The 24,517-nt window shown below is 39.1% G+C and overlaps 1 long non-coding RNA gene across 1 annotated transcript; it reads left to right on the top strand.

Annotated features, from left to right (window-relative positions):
- The first annotated feature begins 9,557 nt into the window (after nucleotides 1–9,557).
- Nucleotides 9,558–10,802, top strand: LOC112844599 (uncharacterized). The gene is made up of 2 exons (XR_003217338.1): nucleotides 9,558–9,812; nucleotides 10,771–10,802. It is a non-coding gene; the product is annotated as an uncharacterized LOC112844599 (long non-coding RNA).
- The last annotated feature ends 13,715 nt before the right edge of the window (nucleotides 10,803–24,517 follow it).

Below are 24,517 nucleotides of genomic sequence, written 5' to 3'. Positions count from 1 at the left end.
TACACTTCAGACTGTGGCCACCCATGGTTCCAATACTATTGTTAAGTTTGCTGACAACACAGTGGTGTTGAGCGCCATCTCCAACAACGATGAGGTAGCCTACATGGACAAAGTGAAGAGTCTGGTATCGTGGTGCCGGGATAACCATCTCCAGCTGAACGTCAGAAAGACCAAGGAGCTGGTGGTGGATTTTAGAAGGAGTCAGCACAGAGACTACAAGCCCATTATCATCAATGGATGATGAGGATTTGCAATTTGTTGTGTTTTGATCGTGTCCTATTATTTTTTTTTTTGAAATTTGGCCATCAATTATTGGAGCAAGACTATTCAAATTGTTGAAACTTTTGGTACAACCCTGTCTGGATTACGATTTTGATAAAGGATATTTGACTGGACTAACAAAGTTAACGAGGTAATTGCAGGCTAGCCAACATGTTACCAGGCTAACAGCTGACAAAGCTAACAGCTGACTGAGGAATCAGCTGATTGAACCTGCTACCAGGGTAACCAGATAAAATGGGGCCAAAGAGGACACCGACAGCTAAGGAAGTCGAGGACATTAAAAAGTCTCTTGACTTGATAATGGAGGAAATTCCCACTATCAGGTTGCAGCACAATAGTATCATTGAAATTGTGGAGGAGGTACTCTGTCGAAGCATGCCACCCTCTTCTCAGGAGGAACGGCAACATACCACCTATTATATTAAGGTTTGTAAATCAAAAGCACAAGAACACGCTGCTGAAACAAGGACGAACATTAAAACGATCTAATGTCTTTATCAATGAATATCTAATCGAACACAACGCTGAAATAGCCAAAAAAGCGCGACACCTTAAGAAGCTGGGAAATATTCAAAGCACTTGGACGACAAACTGTAAAATATTCATTAAACTAAACGGATCACCAGAGGAAGCCAAAGTTCTGACCATTAAAACATGGCGGATCTTGAAAAATATCAGTGAGCAACATGATCTGGACGACAAACAAGGTAACAGACAACCACACACTCACTTATGACACACACTGGAAGGAAGAACTCAGATACATCTGGAAGAAACAGCTGCATCAGTCAGACAGTTGCAGAATATGATCAATTGGAACTGAAAACATTTAACTATATGGATCACAATACACAGGACTTGGAATATGAAATAGATCCAGACAACAACTTCTTCTCATCTAACAATAACAATTGCTGCTACTATACAAATAAAGACTACAATCAGAGGATTAAAACTGAGAATAAATTATCAATTATCCACTTTAACTGTAGAAGACTCTATGCGAATTTTAATCATATCAAAGAATATCTTAACCAGTTTTCACATCCATTTAGTGTCATTGCCTTATCAGAAACTTGGATCAATATGGAAAAAGGAACAGACTTTGAACTGGAGGGTTATAACTAGGTGAAACAAAGGAGGAGGAGGAGGAGTGGCCTTGTATGTGGACAAATCCTTGAAATTTAATGTCGTGGATAAGATGACGATGGTGATTGATAATGTACTGGAATGTATTACAGTTGAAATTTGTAAAGTAAATCATTAGCTGTATATACAGAGCTCCAGGCAGTAGTATTGAGACAATTAAAGACTGGATAGAAGAAACATCTATTGAACTAGCTCACAAAAAAGTCTTCATTTGTGGAGACTTCAATATTGATTTGCTAAACCCAAATAAACATATAACCACTGAGGAATTTATAAACACAATGTACTGTATGAACCTGTTCCCTAAAAGTACTAGACCCACCAGGATCACATCACATTGTGCAACTCTCATAGACAACATTTTTACAAATGACATTGAAAATAAGACTGTAAGTGGACTCCTGATTAACGACATAAGTGACCATCTTCTAATTTTTACAATCTATGATAGGAATTACAAGATCAATAAAATGGACAGTAAAAAAGAGTACAGACGAGTAAGAAAGGAAGAAATAATGAATGCATTTAAAAAAGATTTATTGAAAGAGAACTCGGGTGAAGTATATCAGGAACAGGACGTTAATAGTGCTTATAATGAATTCCTTAGAATATTTACATTACTGTACAATACCAACTGTCCAATGAAGCAATATAGCAGCAAACAGAAATATATAGACTGTCCATGGATAACAAAAGGTCTGCAAAATGTATGTATAAAGAAAAATGCTCCATACAGAGATTTCTTAAGAAAGAGAACTAAAGATGCTGAAATCAGATAGAAAAGATATAAAAATGGGTTAACTAATATACTTAGATATAGTAAAAATGAATACTATATGAAGCAATTAGATATAAATAGAAATAATATTAAAAGATTATGGGAAATACTGAACAGTTATAAAATGTGGGGCTGGACAAAAGAGCTATCCCAAGTATTTCATTTGTAATGACCATGAAGAATACAATATGGATGTTGTGGCAAACAGTCCCCATGAATTCTTTGTATCTGCTGGACCAAATTTAACAATCACTCATCCTGGGAAAGCACAGGAAAAACCAGATACACTGATTGACAGAAACCCATATTCTATGTTTCTCACAGCCGTTGATGAAAATGAAGTTTTTGAAATTGTCAAAAAATGTAAAAGTCAGAAATCTTTGGATTGTAATGATATTGATATGATAGTGGTTAAAAAAGTCATTGAGGCTATTATAAAACCGTTTACATACATCTGTAATTTATCATTTCAAACTGGTCAATTTCCAAACAGAATGAAAATAGCAAAAGTTATACCTCTATACAAATCTGGCAACAAACACCATTTCACTACAGGCCTGTCTCTTTATTACCTCAATTCTCAAAAATTCTTGAAAAACTGTTTAAAAACTGACTGGAAAACTTTATAGATAAACATGAACTACTCACCGAGAGTCAGTACGGATTCAGATCAAGCAGATCAACATCATTGGCACTATTAGATTCAATAAAATACATCACAAATTCCATAGACAAAAAGCAATATGTGGCTGGGTTATTCATAGACTTGTCAAAGGCATTTGACACTATAGATCACGATATATTAATAAGAAAACTGGAACGTTATGGTGTCAGAGGGGTAGTTTTAGATTGGGTCCGGAGTTATTAAAGTGACAGGAAGCAGTTTGTGAAATTAAATGGTGGTTGCTCCTTATGTATGGACATTGCTTGTGGTCAGTTTTGGGTCCAAAATTCTTAAACTTGTACATTAACGACATCTGTAAAGTGTCCAAAGTATTAAAAATGGTTCTCTTTGACAACGATACAAACTTTTTTTGCTCTAGTGATGATCTGAGGAATTTATTGGAGGATATGACTAATGAAATAAGTAAAGTGAAGTTCTGGCTTGATAAAAACAAATTATCATTAAATTTAAATAAATCTAAACTTATGTTATTTGGAAATAGTAGTTTAAATACAAATGCTAAGATTCAAATAGATGGCGTTGATATTGAAAGAGTCAGTGAAAATACATTTCTCGGGGTAATAATAGATGAAAAACTTAACTGGAGAGCTCACGTAAGATATATTCATTTCAAAGTATCATGAATATCAAGAATATCAAGAAACATTGCAATACTAAACAAGGCAAAGCAGGTATTACACGGGACATCACTTCATATTCTCTACTGTTCACTGGTTTCACCATACTTAAGCTATTGTGCAGAGGTCTGGGGCAATAACTATAAAACCACATTACATTCACTTTTTACTCTACAATGCAGGTTATAGGGAACATACAAACTCACTATTTTTGCAGTCTGAAATATTGAAAATTGACGATCTAGTGAAATTCCAAACAGCACAAATTCTATTCAAAGCAAAAAATAAGGAACTGCCAGGTAATATTCAGAGTATGGTTTTTTTAAAAGGAGGAAGTTATAATTTAAGGGGTTTTTGTAACTTCAAAACAGGGAAGGTACTTACTACAAGAAAAAGCTTTTGTGTTTCTGTTCATGGAGTGAAACTGTGGAACCGTTTGAATATGGAATTAAAGCAATGTCCAAACATAAAAAAGTTCAAAAAGAGTTATAAAAATATGATCTTCTCGAACTAAAGAAAGGGAAAATATTGAAATTAAGTGAATGTCTCTATTTAAAAATTCATGATGTGATATTATATTATATAGTATATCAGAAATCTGTTCACTTTTTTTTTATTACAAATTATATCAGCAAGGAAGCTGACTAAATGTTAACTGATAACTTATGGCAAAGGGGTGGGATCACATTCAGATACAGTCCAGACAGGCTAGGCAGCGCCTGTATTACAACCGACAACTGAGGAAGTTCAGGGTCTCTCCAGTGATCCTCAGGACTTTCTATACAGGCACCTTGGAGAGCATCCTCACACAGAGAGAAAGGAATTTATGGTCTGGTGTCATAAAAGGAGTCAGGAAGCTACAGTTGGGGGGTTGCTGTTGTTGATGCTTGTACCTTTAATAAAAACTCATAATTGCCATAACTTAGAAGTAGGTTTGCAGGCAACTTTCCACCTTAAATGTAAATGTAAAACAACAAGATGTAATATGTTAACTCTGTTTCTATGTTGTGTAGAAGGATTTGGTGTAGCTTGGGTGAGGAGATTACTTTTATGACCCCCAGGAAGTCACATACACAGAGACACAAACACAGTGCTTTGACTGTTACGACACATCGACACCTACATGCACACACTCACTCACGTGCATTCACATAGACACGTGGGTACGCGCACACACAGGCACTCACGTGCGCACACATAGACACACAGACACAGAGTTTGCAGCACACCATGGGGGTTTTATGATGGGGTCACTTCTACAAAACTGCGTTTCACAGACAAAGGAGTGAAGATTTTGCAGAGGGACACTGGCCTGGCAAGTCTCCCCTTCTAGAAGGTGCATGCTTAAATGAAGATGAATAAAGATGAATAAAGGTTTTGTGAAATAACTGCTGAGTTCCGGTGCCGTCTCTGGATGCCCGAGGAATAAAAGAACCGGGGTGAAACTGATTTCTTAACAATACTCATTCTCTGTATATAAAGTTCTGACTCTTTTGTGCACAGTCGAGGAGCGTATCAGGTCACATTTCACTGTGTGTTATATCTGTATAACCATGCACGTGACAAATAAAGAGTCTTGAATCTTGAATAAAATAAAGCTCAGCAACAGCTTCACTGAGCTTCTTCTGCATCTACAGAATGGTTCATAAATCATCAAATAAAACACTGGACATGCTCAGTGTTTCTGAAATTGAGATCTGCAATGAGTTTTTAAAAACCACTGTGGAAACTCATGAGACTTTATTAAGTGTATTGATGGATATTGTTTGTATTTGGAGGTGTTCTGTCAGCAGTCAGTGCTGACAAGGAAGGGTTACACCATAAATATCACAATTTGATGGATAACAGGTGTGATGTCACCTGAAAGGAGATTATAGTTTAGGTTGATATTTTTATTTAAGTTATTACATTTTTATCCAACTGCCCTGTGATTAAACCGTATTCTAGTGCTGCCATCTACTGACATTAAAGTGCAGCAACAGTCTGTCTGCACCACTGATATGGAGCAAACTTCACAATAACAGATATAAACTTGCGGCTGCCTGCTTAACCACCACAATATTTTGTCATATTTTTCATTTAGTTAACGTAATATAAACTCACTGCCCACTTTATTAAGAACTCCTTGCTGGTATCAAGTTGAAATCCTATTTTTCCTTCAGAACTGCTTCATTTCTTCATGGCATGGATTCAAAAATATACTGAAAACATTTCTCATTGGTCCAAATTGACATAATACCCAAAGTTGCTGCAGATTTCCAGAACATCCCAAAGATGCTCTGTTGGTTTGAGATCTGGTGACTGTGGAGGTCGTCTGAGTGCAGTGAACTCATCATGTTGAAATATTTGAAATAAGTGGTGTGTTATCCTCCTGGAAGCAGCCATGAGCAGATGGCTACACTGTGGTCTTAAAGGGATGGACATGGTTGGCAATAACAATCAGGGATGCTGTGGTGGTTAAATGATGCTCAGTTTGTACTACAGAGCCCAAACTGTGTCAAGAAAATATCCCCACACTATCATACCACCAACATCAGCCTGAACTGTTTATACAGTTTAGGATGACTCCATGCTTTCATGATGTTTACAATCTGAATGTTGCAGCAGAAATTAAAACTCATCCAAGAAGCCAAAAATCTTCCAATCTTCTAATGTCCAGTTTTGGTGAGTTTGTGTGAATTGCAGCTTCAGTTTGCATTTCTCAGGGGGAAAGAGTATCACCCAGTGTGATCTTCTGCTGCAGTAACCCATCTGCTATAAGTTTCAATGTGTTGTGTAGTAGGGCTGGGCCATATCATACCGTTCACGGTAATACCGGTATAATGTTGGGCAACGATAGAAAAATGAAATATCGCGATAGAATATGGGTAAAAAGTGCATGCGCAGTGCTTTTGTTTTCATACACACACGGCGGAAAAAGCATGGCGGTGAAAGCAGATCGTTGAATGAAACGGATGAACCAGAATTGGTTTGTAAAAATGCTGCAACTTCAGTGGGGTGGAACTGGTTTGGCTTTCGTCCGTCAGATACACAACAAAGCACTATTTTTGGTAGAGCATGCTAGCGGGCCGTCGTTATTACCGTGTTGTTTGGAAAATACGGCACACTTAAAATCAATCCTTTGATTTTTCTGAAAATCGACAGTGCTCCTTATAATCCCGTGTGCCTTATGTATGAATTCTGGTTGTGTTTACTGTCCTCAAAACGATTTTATGCACACGGCGCTCGAAAATCTGTCAAATGTTTTAGTACGACTTTACTAAGCTAAGAACCCGCACCGCTTGATGGATTGTCGGAGCATTACGGCTATCGTAGGCAGGAGCCTCGCGGAGTGATACGTACTGTGCTTCAACATAATATTACCGTATTGTGTGTGTATAACCTCTTTTTTGTGTTTTTTGTGGATATTATACATGGTTACGCTGAGGATATGTTGGCCAATTTCTACTGGAAATACCTTTTGGTCAAACTGTCAGCAAGGAATTTGCATTTGCACTGTTAAATTTTTAGCTGGTCTGGCACCAACAACCGTTCAGGGTCACTCGTATCACCTTTCTTCACCATTACAATGACAACACAAATCCATGAAGAAAAAACAGATTTATAAAAAACATTTCAGTGCAAATAAAACATCTTCATGTTCCCTCGATGGTCTTGGTGTCAGAAATAAAACAAAAACAAAAATTTTAAGAATAAAAGACAAACAGGAAACAGCTGATTGAAGACACAGCTTTAGTTACTTATTGAAATTTACAAAATCATTTTGTTGTTTTTGAAAGAGTTTATTGTCAATACAAAGTCAATCTCAGCAGATGGTACACTTACAAAGACTGTGAAACACTGACATAACTAAGACTGTTTTATCACACACGTTTAACTGAAAGTACTCTTAATCCAAAGATAAATTAAATACATCCATTTTATTAGGAACAGCTGATCCTCAGCCTCCTATTCATTTTAATAAGCTGAGAAAGCAGCTTATTAAGCAGCTACCTGGTGGGCCGATCTCTAGTCAAAATGCCCTGGCCGATTTTTTTGTCCCAGTCCAGCCCTGGTTACAGTTCTAATTCAGCCATGCCACACCACACAGCACTGAGACGCTTCTCTTTGACAAAAAACAAAACAAAAAAACAAACAAAATAAAACTATCCTGTTGGCTCTCTTTCATTTTAAAACCTCATATATGGCACAATTGTCCAAAAGTTTAATGTGAAAATTCTGCAAGAAGTACTGAGTTTCAGGCAAGGTACTTTGACACAGTACATTTATGTGTTTAGAAATAAAAGCTGCACATAAATAACAGAGAGCTGCTTCTTTTTCTCCAGTTGTTTATTTGTAGAGACAGAGAGAATCAGTCTGATCACTGGAACCAGTAACAAATGTACTGAGCAACATGCAGTACTGACAGCACTGCTGAGCCAAGTTGACCAGGATACAAACACGTTTCACACCATAATGAATAGTCTAACACCGGTTTAAGATTTGCCTTGTAAATCAGGTTAACAAGGAAATACATGTTGGTGGCTGTTTGATTCAGAGGTCTCTTTTATCTTTAGTTTTTTAACCATTTACTTTTTGTTTAACTTTTTAGTTTTCTGTGACCAATTTTGAGGAACTTCCTTCTGACCTATAAGTCCAAACAGCCTCTCTGGTTCCATTAAGAACAAAGATTTGCTCTCTGTGGCTCCAACACAACTTAAAGACAATCAAAGGTGGACAAAGTTCTCTGTGGTTTGATGGAGGCTACAGCTAAATGCTGCCTCCTCCATAGTACAATATGCATTTTATACAGTGACGTCATTTTGAAGTCCTTTGGCTAATCATGGTCTTTAGTATGTAGCTGATGGTGATCATTCAAGAACTGAACCTATTAAACACTCAGATCTGCTTTAGATTTCACCGCTTTAGTTATGACGCACTTATTTATGGTCACCCTACAGCAGCGTAAACGCACGTGATACGTTACTTCCTTCAGAGATGATGAATTGGACGTAGTGATGGGTAGATGAGGCCTCGTGAAGCGTTTCAGCCCCGAAACTGTATCGATACTGTGTCGACACAGTGTTGCTGTTTTGCTCCATACTGACACCTGCTGGACTTTAAATATCATTGCAGGCAACTTATTTGAGACACAACAGACACTGATTCAATGACCTAGTCATACTTGTATACACTGTAAGGTATTGGACTCTTTATGGAATCATTTTATATCTTTTACATTTCAAATATTGTAGACATCTTTAAAATATATTGTGAATGACATTAAGTGAAAATTAAAATGAAAGTATTGTGAATGTAATATTACCCGTTTGACTTAGAGTTTATTATAAATTTCTATTCAGAATAATAAGTTTATCCAATGTTTTTGCATTCAGTCTATTGCCTTTTTTTCTTTTCTTTTCTTTCTTTTTTTTTTTTTTTACACACCATTTCCCCAGCTTTGGAAAACACACTCTCACAGGCACAGATGAAGCTGGGGTCCACAAAAAGCTGTAAAGCCAGGTGGAAAAGGTTCTGATAAGATGTCTTCCTATTCCCCCAGTACGGAGGATCCTCTGATCTTGGAATGTTTCTCTCCGCCAAGTAGTGCTTTTGTTTGTGTAAGAAAGCTCCGCAGAACAGATGCGACATTTAACCTGCATAAAATGAAATAAATAATTTACACTGCAAGTCACATTGCTGTTTTCCCAATTCTGATAGATTACACTGAAACAAAACAGACAAACCGTTACCTTATTTGCAGTTAAAAGATAGAAATGATCCCACACAGCAGAAACATTTCTTTTTCTTTCGGGCTCCGTTTTGTTATGGAGAGATGTGTATTTTTATCTTTATAATTTTGTGTTTTTTTGGTGGCGACATCCGTTGACAGATGCGGATGCGGTACCTTTTAAACACAGCTTGGCACGTTGGCAATGAGCGATACAGCGGCTGGATCGCTCACGTGACTTTTTCTTAAACCGACGCACACACCGACACAGGTTTCACTCTGTGAGCTTGATACATGCGTCGGTGCGTCAGTGTTGCTGGACCCATCACTAATTGGACGTATTGAGTTTGAACGAGTGTCTAAAAAGTCAGATCTGTTCTCACAGTCAGAGACTTTCAGGATCATTTAAACCTTAAATTTAATCTCATGTAGTCAGGATTTAAACTCAGGTTCAGTTATTTCAATAAAACCATCCTGAGACATTTAGAGCAATCAAAGCGTCGGAGTTGAAGAACACGGAAATGTCTGCTGTGACTGCGTCGCTCTGCTCGACTTTGCTGTTTGTCGGCCTCTTCGTGTTTGTCTCTGCAGGTGAGATTCACTCTGTGGGACAGAGAGGAAAAGCATCAGTCTGCTTTACATGTTAACAACATTTCCTGAAGAGTTATTTTCATATTGATTCAGTTTTTCCGTGTTTGTGATGGAGACACGAGGCTGGGTGGAGTCTGTGTGGACCTAACATGTCGGTGTGATCAGATCTCACAGAGACAAAGAAGTGTAACGTGTGTTTTAAACATCCACGTAGATACGAAAAATGTTATTATTATTAACATTATTTCCTGAAAACCGTCTCTTGTCTGATCCAAATAACATTTAAATGTAAAATAATAACTTACACAGCAGCGGGGAATACATTTAATCACAGTAGATGTCTTTATGAAAACTGTAACTAAGTTTAAGGATATAATTCCTCCACTGTTATCTTCTTCATGTGCCAACATGGTATCTTGTTAACAGTGTTACATCCTCACTGCAACAACTCTGGATACTTTGGCTCTTCTGAAAAAAAGAAAGGATCAAGTCAGAGAGTTTAACTCGCAAACGTGCATTTTCAATCAGATAAATTCTAAACTGAAGTGGAAATTGTGTTGAATAACTTAGTCTTCATTTGATTTTTGATTCAATTCAGTTTTATTTCTATAGCAACAAATCACAACATCATCTTTCAACACACCCTCAATAACCTGAATGAATTCTATATGACTCATTATCTACTAATTTACATCTAAACTATCAGTTTGTCTTAACTTCAATATTTATTTCCTCTGAGCCACAGTGTCTGTTAGGCCCCGCCCTGCAAGACTGTTCAGGTGTTTTCTTATAGGAAGTTATGACTTGGTGCTATGTAAATAAAACTGAATTAAACTGAAGTATGTGTGAGCTCAATGATCTCCGTCTCTGTAGCTCCTCACTCTGATTGGCTGCTTTGGAAGTGAACAGTTGGACTTTGACCTTTAACCTTTCTGCTCTGTTTTGTTTCCTCTTTCAGACCAGAAAAACATCACAGCTGAGTGTGGACAGGACATCACTCTGACATGTCGAGCACCAAACAGCAACATCATAATTGTAGAGTGGAGCAGAGCTGATCGGAAGGAAGAAGAATATGTCCTTTTGTACCGAGATGATCAGTTTGTTCATGAAGAGCAGCATCCATCTTATAAGAACCGGGTGGATCTGCAGGACAGACAGATGAAGGATGGAGACGTGTCTTTGATTCTGAAGGATGTGACGACTGCTGATAATGGAACATACGAGTGTCGTGTCATCATGAGTGGAACAAACCATGAGCTCATCAGCAACATCACCCTGAGTGTTGTTGTTCCTCCAGGTGAGTAGAGTTGAGTGTGTGTGTGATCAGAGGTGAAGCTGCTTCCTGGTTGTTGATGTTTGTTTCTAAAGATGTTGTTGATGAGACTTTGTAGAAAGCAGCTGGTCTGAGTGATGTGATCAGAGTGCAGTAGATAATGTCTGACAGCAGTTTGAAGAGGAAATGGATTCTGTTCTTCACTCATCACCTACCTGACAGCTGACACCTGTTTCTCACCTGCAGGTCAGACAGGAGGACACACAGAGGATGGATCTGTTGGACTGATTGGTCTGTTAGTTCCTGTTTTGTGCCTATTGTTGCTGTTTTGATCTACCGAAAATGCGAGAAGGTTACAAAGCATGTAGCTAAACTGAGTCTTGTTATGCTTTTCAAAATTCAGTGTAGGGCTGCACAATTTTGCATAAAATGAGTCACGATTTTTTTTTTTTTGCTTAGAATTGAGATCACGATTCTCTCACCGTTTTCTTTTCTAATATAAATATTTATTGCACTTATTAACTGCACATCAACTTCGTAACAGTTGAGACTGAACATAAAAACAATTTCGTCTCCACCGTTGCTCGACACTGCGTGTATACAGCAGGTAGTGCAACATTTGAAAAATAGTTGCGGGATGGCACTGTGTAGCATTTGTCTAAGGTGTTGATCATTTTCCTAAATCCCTCGTTTTGCACAGTGTTGATGGGAGCCATATCTTTAGCCAGGTGATAAGTGATAGCCTCCGTAATTTCTTTGTGCCTGTGGGAGTTCGACGGGTATGGGGAGGCACTGTATAAGTCTCCCGTTATTGATGTTTGGGTGGTTGACGGGAACGGATTTTCTCCTGTCACTTTCTTGGCCTTTACAGCTTCGTCATCTCTCACGTGCTCTGTTGTTTTTCCCCTGCCAATTTTAGCAGCAAGCTCACTACTGTATTACGTGGTGTAAGTGTGACCAAGTGGTCGGCGGGGTTATAAAAGAAATAATAAAATGACAACGCCACCTAGGGGAATTTCACCCCCAGGAAATATATGTTTAAGAAAAATAGATAAAAAGGAATAAAGAGGCCGCACAGATTCAAGGATGCACACTGAGGCAGGTTGGCTCCAATATTAAAACAGTTTTATTTATAGTAAAAGAAATAAAGGATAAAATATTAGAAGAACAAAATGTAGCATCTTTGTTGACAGTGTCCTAAAAGTACAATAAAACAATGATGGAACTTGGACTTACCAGCAGCCGTGGACCCAAAAGAAAAATCACACACACACACACACCACAACCCCACACACACACACACACACACACACACACGGGAAGGCTTATGCCCCACTGGTCAAACTACCACTCGTGCTGGTAGTAATTGTCCAAGCCTCAATCGCAAGCCGGTCTGGCTCCCCACAGGCTGAGACCGGCAACTGAGGAGATTTAAAGTTCCCAGCACGACACTCGGGCAGGAGGATCGCTTCAGCCCGATCACAGAAGTGTGGGTACAAGCAACAGTCCAAAAATAAAATAGAATAAAAACCAGGCGAACCAGGAAAAGGTAGGCCTACTTAATAAAACAAGACAAGACAAGACAAGACAGCAGGCTCCACCGAGGAGGAGCCCTCACAACAACGGCTAGGCAGGCGTCTTGATTCTTCAATTAAGGCTGTGCGAGTTGCCACAGAGGTGAAGGCAGCGATCAAACCCTAAAACAGATAAATGTAACCTTAGCCTCTGGTAGCTGTTAATGCTAATAAAAATAGTTTTAACGGCTTACCCCAAGACCGGAGGCGCTATACTCTCACTGGTGGGGATCACACGAGCACCTCTCTCCGCAACACCGGAATAAACAAACTGCCGCGCTACAACAGGCCGCAAAAACTATTACAATACATTCCAATACTGGGAGGGAATCTGAGGTTAAGCAAGAGCATACCTGTGGCTGTCATATGATCTACTCTTGCCGATCAGTCCGTCGCAGAGTGCCAGCATTTACTGCTGCTTTGCGCTGAATGCACGGGAGGAATAATCCAGAGAAGCACCGGGTTAGCTTTATACCTGATGCCAGCCTGCAATCAATATGCAGGTGGGTTCCCAATTAACCTAGTTGTGCAGTGAGAGCGAGCGCAGGAGAGAGAGAGAGCGAGAGCAGTAGAGCGAACGAGCAAGAGAGAGAGAAAAGAAAGGCGAGTAGCCCATCCGGCTACATCAGGCTCCGCCCTTGTCATTTGTTAAGCAGGAGGAGTGAGCGCTTGTTTTCATGCAGATTATGTCCCAGATCAAAATGCGGTACAATCGTCGTCGTCTTTTTTTTTCTTTTTTAAAAAAAAATCGTTGTCATTTGGAAATGAGATCGCACATAAGTATGAATTGAGATCGCGATTTTCTAACGATTAATTGTGCAGCCCTAATTCAGTGTCACTGAATTACACTGTCATATTTCAGTGTAAGAGGTTCAATTCACAAAAAAGATTTTTCCATTTCTGCCTCAACCATGTGCTGAACTTCCAGGAGGTCATATTATCAAACAAAGACAATATCACTGATGTCAGCAGAAATCACAAACAATAATTTGTTTGTTTCCACTCATTATTCATCAGTGCAGTGTCTCGTATGTTACAGTATCAGAATCAGTGAATGTGTTTTATCTTCAGGTTCAGCTGTTTGTAGATCAAACTTGTTCTGTGAGGTGTGAACAACACAAATTAATCCTCATGCAGGGATCAGCTGTTACAGAAACTCAACAGTCTGCCTGACAGTGTTCATTATCGATCAGTCAGCAACATGTGACTGAATGTTATGATGGACAGTGTTATGAAACAAAACAGAGAAATTATTTCCACGTAGCTGCAGAGTCAGATGTTTCCTCTCTGACCTGTGAAGCTTTGAGCTTTACTTTCATGAAGGAAACTCTTGAGTCTGTTACTGCAGTTTTAGCATTTCAAGCCCAAGGTTGTATATTATTGATTAATTTATTTTCTTTTTTCTGTGACTTTGTTTGTTCATTGCTAATAAAGTCTTGAAAATATTAGTAGTTTTTTCTTTAATTTTTTTCTTTATTTCAGTCTTTACTCATTTATTTTCTGTGGCTGCAACAAACCTTTGTGACCAGTTCATGCAAATTTTATCTGAGCTGAAATCAAATGAATCCAAATCACTGAGCAGATATGAAGAACAGGTGGAACTGAAAAACCCACTCAAATTAAACCTGATCGCAAACCTGCTCTCTGAGTGTCTCTGCATCTCTTCTCAAGTCAGTAAAGAGTTCTTTTGCTGATGGCATGAAGTTGAACTTCCACTGACTTAAATTGGCCTCTCCTGCTTTAACATGCTCATACATCAGCGTGGGCGTGCATCTCCCTCAGGTGCACCAGCAGAACCAACATGCAGTACAAATGTTTGTACATGAAAATTTCCACAATAAATGACCTAATGACAAACAAAATATGCATAGTGCAAAGCAAAATACATTCACTAAAAGCATGGCAGTAAAACTCCTCCACATGTTTACATTTTAGCATTCATTCCGCTTCTTCCATTTGTGCTTGGATATACCTCTGTTACTCTTGCTAGTTTCTACTTGTTCCTCTGAGAATTGTTCTCTTGAAGAATAACAACGTCCTTCACCTTTGCACTCCTTTTATCTTTTTGCCAGATTTGTCTCTGTTGAAGATTGAGAAGGTATTCCTTTCTTCCACCTTGTCCAGAATTCAGTGGCTAAAAATTGAACTTGGCCCCTTCTCCTTCTTAGGTACAGGTCCATGCTCACAAATTCACCAGGAGGAGGTAGAATAAGACTGGACGTCATCATGAGAACATGATTTGGTGTAGGATGCTCTAAACTGGGATCATTTAGGATCTCTACTGGTAATGGTCGGCTATTCACTATAGCCATAAATTCATAAAAAATGTTCTGAGTGAGGAACTGAAGTCTCTTAAAAGTGTGATCTAGAATAGCAGTTAAAACACTTACAATAGTCCTAATTTGCCAAACACCTCCCACGTGGCTTGAAGAGTGGTTGTTCAGAACAAACTCAAATCCATATTGTTTCAACCTTTCTTTGTCAAAATCCTTTAGTGCATTAAAAAAATCTCCCTTAGCACCAACAAAATTAGTACCTTGGTCAGACCTGACTTGTCTTACATGTCCACGAATAGAAATAAAACAACGTAATGCATTCATAAAAGCATCAGTTGTAAGGTCATCCAACATTTCAGCATGAACAAATACATGTAAAAAGAAGACATCTTCCCATCACAAGGGCACAATGAACATCCTCTTTGGATGTGACTGCTCTTAAATAACTAAATTGTCTGTAGCCTCTTATACTAGTATGAGAAAAATGGTGTAATTCACACTGTGCAATGTCTGTGTATGCAGGTAAGACCTGTCTTTGAACTTTCACCTTTGACAAGTTTTAAAGATCTAGGAGCCAGGATTCCCACTGTGTGAGTTGGTCTGAGAGTGGTTCATCCCATCATACTTTCTCTTGACATAACTGTTGCAGGATTTGTTTTCCTCGTAGGACGAAGGGTGCCACAAATCCTAGTGGGTCACACACTGATGCTAAGCTTGGAACTCATATGAGTTGGTTCATCCATATTCATCATAAATATCATTAAGCTTGGCTACTTCTTATTTGTACAATGTTCATGTGACCTTCAAGAATGTCAAGTGGATGAAGGGGATAAATGATCTGTGTAATATATAAAACATACCTCGCTTGCTGACCCATGCTTTGAGGTGATACTGATACTTTTAGGAACTTTCTTTGACTTAAATTGGCCTCTCCTGCTTTAACTTGCAGTGCTCATGGGCGAGCATCTCCCTCAGGTGCACCAGTGGAACCAACATACAGTACAATAGTTTGTATATGAGAATTTCCACATTAGTGACATATAAAATATGCATAGTGCAAAACAAAATACATTAACTAAAAGTATGGCAGTAAAGGATGAGTACATATTTCTCAAGTACTTTTACAAACCATAAATCTGAGTTCAGCTGAGCTTGAACACAAATCTCCTGATGATGATGTCATCATTAGGAGTGAGGTCTTACGGGAGCACAACAATAATGTGCATGTATATAAATCACTACACATGGTAGTAACACACACTTTTAGATAAAATACAGTATTTGTGTGACGACAGAACAGCAGTTTTGGTCTATTTAACTTTGATCTTTTTCAACAACAATATTTTGGTCTCTGATCTCTAGACTACATAGTCCAGAGATCTTATTTTACTATTGTCCTGAACAAACATACAACAAACCTACATTCACACGTACAAATGAATGTAATCTGTATCAACAGTTAAAGAAAATAAAGCTATGTCATTAAGAGCAGGATATGCTGAGCGTGTTATTTATTCACTTATTATAACAAACTGTAAAAACAATCAATGATCTAATTGTATTCATGTAGTGTTTAAAGTCAAACATCGCCCTCTAGTGGCCATAAACAATCATTTGGGAGGATTAATGTAACGTTGCAGTTATTGAACATAATCAGATTATTTTTAAACACTTGTTTCTTCTGCATGTTTTTAGCATTTAATGATAAACTCGTCATCTCTTGGTGTTGTTGTTTGTCTGTCAGATCTAAGTCAGTGTTTTAATTCAAAGTATTTAAAAAAATACACTTCAGGTTTTACACTGGTGAACAGTATATTTAAATAATTGTATTCACTTCTATCTTTAGACAATAAAGTCAGTCTCCCACTCAATGTGTTTGAACCAATAGAAAAGCTGGTGCTCAGAGGAAGAGGGCGGGCTTTACTTGGTGTCAGTGAGAGAAATGAAAAAAAGCTCAAATGAGTGAGAAGGACGATGAAGGAAACATCTGTGCTGTGTCTGCTCTGTAAGTAGAATCTCTGTGTTTGTTTGAATTCTTGTACTTTGACTGTCTGCTCTCCTGATAACTGATGATGGAGGAGAAGACATGAAAAACAAATCAGGCTGAATTCAAGTTCAAAACACCACGAGGACCAACTGCAGGTCTGAACTGACTCTTTATCTTTGCTCAGGAGTCGAGGAAACACAGCAGGCAGTGAAAAGCTCAAATCATTCATTCATTATATCAACACAGCTGCACAGTGGACACATGACTTTAAAAGTAGTTGATAATTTATACTCACATTAAAGCCAATGCACATAAAAAGCTGCTTTCAAGATATAAACTGTGAGAACAGTACAAAATTACATCATTACTTGTCAATAACTGGAGGATAAACCTCAAGACATGTTAATAAAAACAGAATTTAAAAATATGTAAATTAAAAAGTACAGGCGTGACAGATGTGCAGTGGTTAGTGTCTGTGTAGGTTTCCTCTCACAGTCCAAAGACATGTTAGACTAACTGATGAATCTAAAGTGGCTGCAGGTGTGAATGCCTGTAATGGACTGATGACCTGTACTCATCTTATAACAGCTGTGATAGAGTCTAAAGTGGACAAGCAGCAGAATGGATACATGGTTCTGTTTGTTTTTTTCCCCCTTTTTTTAGTTTTACACATTTCCAGTATTTTATCCTCCAGTATGTTTGTGTGTTTGTCAGCTGTTTGTGTGGAGTTGTTCTTTATGTTCACCTCAAATCAACCTGAGTGTCATTTCTCTTCAGTTCTGATCTCACTGCTGAGCTGCACAACAAACCAAGGTCAGTAACCTTCTTCTGTCATCTCATCTGTAATCCTGTTCCATTTATCATTTAATATATCAGTGTAAATTTTAAACACTAAAGTTGACAAGATTCACCAACATCTAATCACTAACACCTGCTACACTTTGCCTTCACCACTTCCCTCATGCCCGTTCACTGGCATACTTTCAAATGTGAAACTTTTCGCTGTTTCTACAATTTCTAACCTTATTCAAAATTTCAAGTAATCCACTCGTCAGTTTGACCCTCTTAAAACTTACCCTGTGTTCATAAATAATAAATCAACCATAATAACTGATATTATTCAGTTTTCCTTCACCTTTGAAATCAGCTTTTATAACACCTGTACGGAAGAAACTGCATATAAAAACAATACTTCTCATCCTAAATTCAACCCTTTGTAAACAATATCCTATCTCTAAACACCGGGTCTCTGTGGCTTACAAACCCTAAAACACGCTTCACGAAAACTGGTCCACCCCAAGGATCGGGTCCCCCGACACAAACTAGTAACATAGTTTCGCTGTTAAGTGCCAAAATCTATACATCGAGGAAACCAAACAACCTCTGGCGAAGCGGATGGCACAACACAGAAGAGCTACCTCGTCAGGCCAGGACTCTGCAGTTTATTTACACCTACAGGCCAGTGGACACTCTTTCAATGATGAGGATGTACACATCCTGGACAGGGAGGAACGCTGGTTTGAGCGCGGAGTCAAGGAGGCCATTTACGTGAAAAGGGAAAGACCATCTCTGAATCGAGGAGGGGGCCTAAGGGTACATCTGTCACCATCTTACAATGCTGTGATTGCAGCCATTCCCCAACTCTCTGTGAATGGTACTCATGGCCATTGATCAGTGTTCTTTGATCAATGGTCATGAGAATTTGCATCATTATGGTGAAGGAACCCTCCAGCCCATTGTTCCTTCAGTGGGCTGGTTTCAGTCATTATGCAAATGTACTGTTTATAAACCTGCAGTCAGCTGAGACTGAAGAAGTCACTTGAATGAGTTACAAAAAGTTTCCCCCACTGAAAACATTATGTCCAGATGAACAAAATCAGCCTTTTGGGATTCTTTCCATAATTTTTCAGTTGGATTCAGGTGATTGGCTGAACCATTCTAGCAGCTTTATGGCGTTTTTGTGAAACCAGCTGAGTTTCCTTGGGTGTGTTTTTGCAGTCATTGTCTTGCTTGACTCTGTTGACCCTCGCTTCATCTTCATCACTTTGTTGGATGGCAAAAGATTTTTTTTTTTTTTATAAAGAATTGCTCTGTACATTTTTCCATTCATCCTTCCTTCAATTACACAAGTGTGCCTGTCACAGCTGTGACGGCAGTCATGTGGGGTTGAAGGTAAAAGTGCCCAAACGCAGATGATGAGAGTGAGCTTTATTTACAAAATGGTGAGAAAACAGGCTGAGCAGAGGTTGGAGGACCGAAACTAAGATAAACATAAACTGTGAAGAATCTAACAAATTAAACTGAAACCTAAACTCATGGGGTGACATGCAGGGAGAAACACGAGAAGACGTGCAGAGGAAACACAGATGGACCAGTGATAAGCACAAGAGAGCACACACTATAAATAAACACAGAGGGAAACTAGGAAGCTGCACACAGGAGGGAGACACAGCTGAACTTAACGAATATGATGAGACAGGGAGGATACAAACTGGACACTAACATCAGATACGGATCTTCAAAGTAAAACAGGAAATTCACTGACAGAACTCAGAGACAGAGTACAGACAGAGTAAGATGAGGAGCATACAGTGTTGGGTAAGTTACTTTAAATTAGTAACTTAGTTACATTACTAGTTACTTCTCTAAAAAAGTAACTCAGTTACTTCAAGTTACTCGTTACTTTCAGAGTAACTAGTTACTAGGGAAAGTAACTTTGGTTTTACTCAGAATTCTCTTGTTAATGTGTTGCTTCCGTAACTGGATACTAGCAAGGTTCCCAGTCTTCTAGCTTGCTTACTTGCCACAAGTGCACTGTGCCACCTACCAATAGAAAGGAAAAAATAATGTGCACATTTCCACGAGAGAAATCCCACGCCTGGACCGTCGTTGACCGCTGCATGATTCTAGCCTGCTTTTTACATCCAACACAAAAACTGCAGTCGTGGTGCTTTTGATTGTACTCAGAACTTGGAAATTCTGCCTTCTGAATACGAAGATGTAGGTAACACCAGACTGCAGATGAGCTGCATACAGAGCTGGACTGGGACAAAACAATCGTCCCGGGCATTTTGACTAGAGACCGGCCCACCATTATAGGAAAAATCATAAAGCCTTTGAATGAAAATAAACACTGTTGTGACAGTGATGTACACTGTTCTGATGGTATATATGTATCAATCTATCAATTGTTTATTGTAAGACTCAGATAATTTTTTTTTTTTAAAGTGAGACATTTTAAATGAGAATAAGAAAGAAAAGTATTTCCTTGTGCCCCCCTTTCCCTGTTAATGCCCTACCTGGCCCCCTGGCAACACTTTGCTAGATCCGCCCCTGCACAGTTACCAGCTGTCAGCTACGTAGAAAAGGATCCTGGTGTTATTTGTCTCTCAGAAACAGTTCATAACTTCCCTTCAACTCATCCATGTCACCTAAAAGGTAAACCTGTTTCTCCATCACCTGTTCAGCTCTGATGATTCAGTAAGGACATCTCCTGGTTTCATCTGCATGTTTCCCTCTCACCAGATAACCAAACCGATATCATGACCAGCAGCTTTACAGCTGTGGCTCCAGCAAACATCAGCTGATACTAGAAATTAATATTAAATAAATTCTAACAACAGCTGATCAAGCTTAAACGTGCTGCTGTTGTTTAACGCGACATCCGCTGGTTTCCTCTTTCTGGCGCAAAGTGGGCGATAAATAAACAAGAGAGAAAAGCCGATCAGCTGATCATTGATCAGTTTCGTGATTGAAGTAGAAACAGGAGAGGAGAGAATGAGAGAAGAAGAGGCAGCTGTGCAGCTTCAGCTTTGTGTCTTTTTCATTGTAGCTGAAGTCAAACTGTGTTCCTTTTCACCTCAATACGAAACACATAATATTTTCTCTGAATACCAGACGATTCTGTTTTTTACGGGATGGTTGGCAACTCTAATAATTAACCGTATGAACAAAATAAAGTTCAACATCAGTAACATAGCACCCACACAGCTGTATAGAAACTCCGTCATGCTAGCTAGCACGCAGTACGAAAATGTCAGCATACCGAAAATAAACTCCACCTAAACTTGGTTTATATCTGACCCAGATAGACTGCAGGTCATAACTTCTTACCTGAAGTTCAGTTCACCTGACACTCGGACCGGCGGCCGCTTCGGGTCTCTCCTCTTGCCTCCCTTTTCCCTCATCCACCTGCTGGCTTCCACCACTTGCTAATGTTATTGAATCTGTGGAAGCTCCGCGATATCCACCACACGAAGTAACGAGTAACGAGCCTATCTAAATCCCAGTAACGAGTAACGCGTTCCTGGTTTTGGCATAGTAACTAGTTACCGTGCTCGTTACCACAATAATAACGTAGTTACTGTAACGCGTTACTTAATAACGCGTTAGTCCCAACACTGGGAGCATAGAGACCAAAACCTAAGAACAAGCGATACAGAAATAGTAAAAAAAACAAACACTGCATAAGAACTATTCATTGGTTTTAATCATCATGAGACATGATAATGTGTCTCATCAATATGTGTCTCATTAATGATAATGAGACACATATTGGAAATGAATCAGCTGATATTAATTTGTACTAACTGGCAGGATTGCTTTCTAATTATTCATAGATTTCAGCTGGTTTCATGACTGTTCATGCCTTTCTACCTCTCTCTCTCCCTTTGCTGTGTCATTTCTCTTTATTTCACACAATTTATGGATTTCTACGGTTTGATTTCTTTGCGTGTGGATTGGATGAGTTGTCACTTACATCTGGTGTCAGTAGCACCCTTAGAAACAAATTTACTGAGGAAATTATTTTACTTATTTTTGCTTATTTTACCTGCTGGTAATCCTCTGTTATTAATGGTTTTATGTATTGCAAACTTTTTTTAAAATTTTTTTATATTCTTATTGCTTTTAACTTGAGTTGATGCTTCCAGAATGGATCTAAGATATAAAACTGATGAGACAACTGATTAAGCAAAACATGCTAACAATTGTGTCAGATTTGAGTAAAATAAACAGATCATTGTTTTTTCATTTTAACCCTCACAGCTCGTCTGACTGTGAGTCCCAGCAGCTCTCAGTTCTTTAGAGGAGACTTTGTGTCTCTGAGCTGTGAGGAGGACGACAGCTCTGCTGGATGGACTCTGAGGAGAAGCACAAGCAAACAACAGAAGAGTCAGTGTGGAGATGGGTGGGGGGAGGCAGTTGGTTCTTCCTGTGACATCAATGTTTATCCATGGGACAGTGGAGTTTACTGGTGTGAGTCCAGAGAGGGTCCCATCAGTAACATGGTTAACCTGACAGTCACTGGTAAGCTGAGTGTGTGGAGTTAGTGTTGATGAAGCTGTGTGTAAATGGATGAAATGCTGTAGTTTGTCTCTGTGTTGAGGTGGATCAGTGATCCTGCAGAGTCCTGTCCTCCCTGTGATGGAGGGAGATGACGTCACTCTGCTCTGTAAAACAAAGACCACTCCCTCCAACCTCCCAGCTGCTTTCTATAAAGATGGCTCCCTCATCAGGAAGCAGCCTACAGGTCACATGACCATCCAGCATGTTTCCAGGTCTGATGAAGGCCTCTACAAGTGTGACATCAGCGGTCATGGAGAGTCTCCATCCAGCTGGATCACTGTCACAGGTGACACACTCACCTGTCTGTGTTTCTGCAGGTTTCAACATTCACAATGTGACGACAACTTAATGACTGTGTTTGCTTTATTTCAGACAAACACACCACCACACCTCCACCTACATCCACCTCTCCTCCTGGTTCCACCTCCATCACTCTTCCTCCATCACTCTCTCCTGCTGTTCTCTCTGTGTTGTCATGTGTTGGATCAGTGTGTGTTGTGGTTCTACTGGTGTTACTGGTTCTGCTGGTGAGACGATGTGTTCACAGGAAACCTGAAGGTGAGACTCAGACTTCCTGATGTTTCATCTGTTTAGTAGAAAGTTCACATTCATTATGATCACAGTAACAACTTTCTTACATGTAATCTCTGTTTACATAATCTATATTAATGTTTAATTTTTATTGGCTCAAGATGATGGAGAAGATGACATCATCACTGACATCACGTGCAGTGTCATCAACATATCCAAGTGTCAGCAACAACCAATCAAAAAAACTCGAGGTAGTGCAATGTTTCAAACTTTATTATGTCAGGATATTTGTAAATATTCTAAGACATCTTTGGATATCATAATAGTAGGTTAACTCTCGTAAACAAGACTTAAATTCTTCCATTTGGGGCAGGAACTCTCCTCCTTACCTGAGGACCATGGCCTCAGACTTAGAGGCGCTAAATCTTATTCCCCTCTTGGCTGTGAACTGCTCCCGAGCGAGCATGAGTACACCACCTGATGAAGCCCTCAGTTATGAAGAGCATCTGTGTCAAATGGCCAGAGACCCATGGAGAATGAATAGACTGAGCTATTCCAACTATTTTACATGGACTGAATTGGTTGTAGCATTGGACAATATTCCAAGAGGTGAAGTTACATGTCCCAGTTGCAACACTTAATAGCTGAGTATACAGCCACACTTCACTGCACCACACGTTAGACCTCACTCCTATGACAGTTCCTGTGGGTGGAGGACTGACAGAAGAATGGCACATATGTTGAAGTTGGCCCTCATGGCCTATGGCCCAGCCACCAGGTGCTCCCTCAAGCATCTTCCCCAGGCTTAGCTCCAAGGTGGGCCCTAGTAAACCAATCCCAGAGAGGGTAAACTGGTCCTTTGGTTTATTGCTTCTTATAGGGGTCATTTGAATTGCTCTTTGTCTGAACACACACTCTGGTCCAGTCAGTCTTAGGAAACCCTAACAGTCCTTGACAACACAGTCTGTGGGATCACTGGGACACACAAACACCTCCACCACAGTATGGTGGCAATTCACTGATTGGAAGACAAGAAGAATTATCGCAATATTTGGGATTTTGAAAATTTTCTAACTGTATAATAAAAAAGGGAAATAAGAAATGTCTAAAAAATTTTGAAAGGGAAGGTAGGAGAAGATGTTTTCATAGCAATACACATTATATGGATCGTTTTATCAATGAGAATATTTCCTCTTCAAGTGTCTCAGACTGAGATTCGTATGGTGATAGGAACTTCATACTAAGTTCACAATGACTGTTGCTGACTTTAATGATGTGATGCATTATGAGCACATTGTGGAGCAGGTGAGGGATGATCAGAAGTGCAAAAATGTGGATTGTTGTTACCGTAAAACAAATAGTTTCATGATTTGATGCAAATAAAACCTGAAATCACATATTTCACTTTATACTTTTGTTATGAAATCGCCTTATGTAAAATGTGCAAACTTAGTCTTTCACTCTGTGCTTACTGAGTGTTGTTCACTGTGAGCTGGACTGTGTGTTTGTGGTCTGTGGTTAACTGAAGCTAACAGCTCTGCAGTCGTCCAGCATCCTGTTTCTGGTAGAAAGAAACACTTCAGCTGCAGGTGTTTCAACACAGGGCTGTTCATTTTAAAAAGAAATCTCCAAGGACATGGAGACATGATCTGGAAACGCATTTCTCTAAATCCTGCACACAGAAATTCAGCCAAAGTAAATTTTAATTTTAAAATAGT

The sequence above is a fragment of the Oreochromis niloticus genome, unplaced genomic scaffold (assembly GCF_001858045.2).
Source record: "Oreochromis niloticus isolate F11D_XX unplaced genomic scaffold, O_niloticus_UMD_NMBU tig00000409_pilon, whole genome shotgun sequence".
NCBI classification, from domain to species: Eukaryota; Metazoa; Chordata; class Actinopteri; order Cichliformes; family Cichlidae; genus Oreochromis; species Oreochromis niloticus.
The sequence above is the reverse complement of the archived record's forward strand: the minus strand, read 5'-3'. Positions and strand labels throughout refer to the sequence as shown.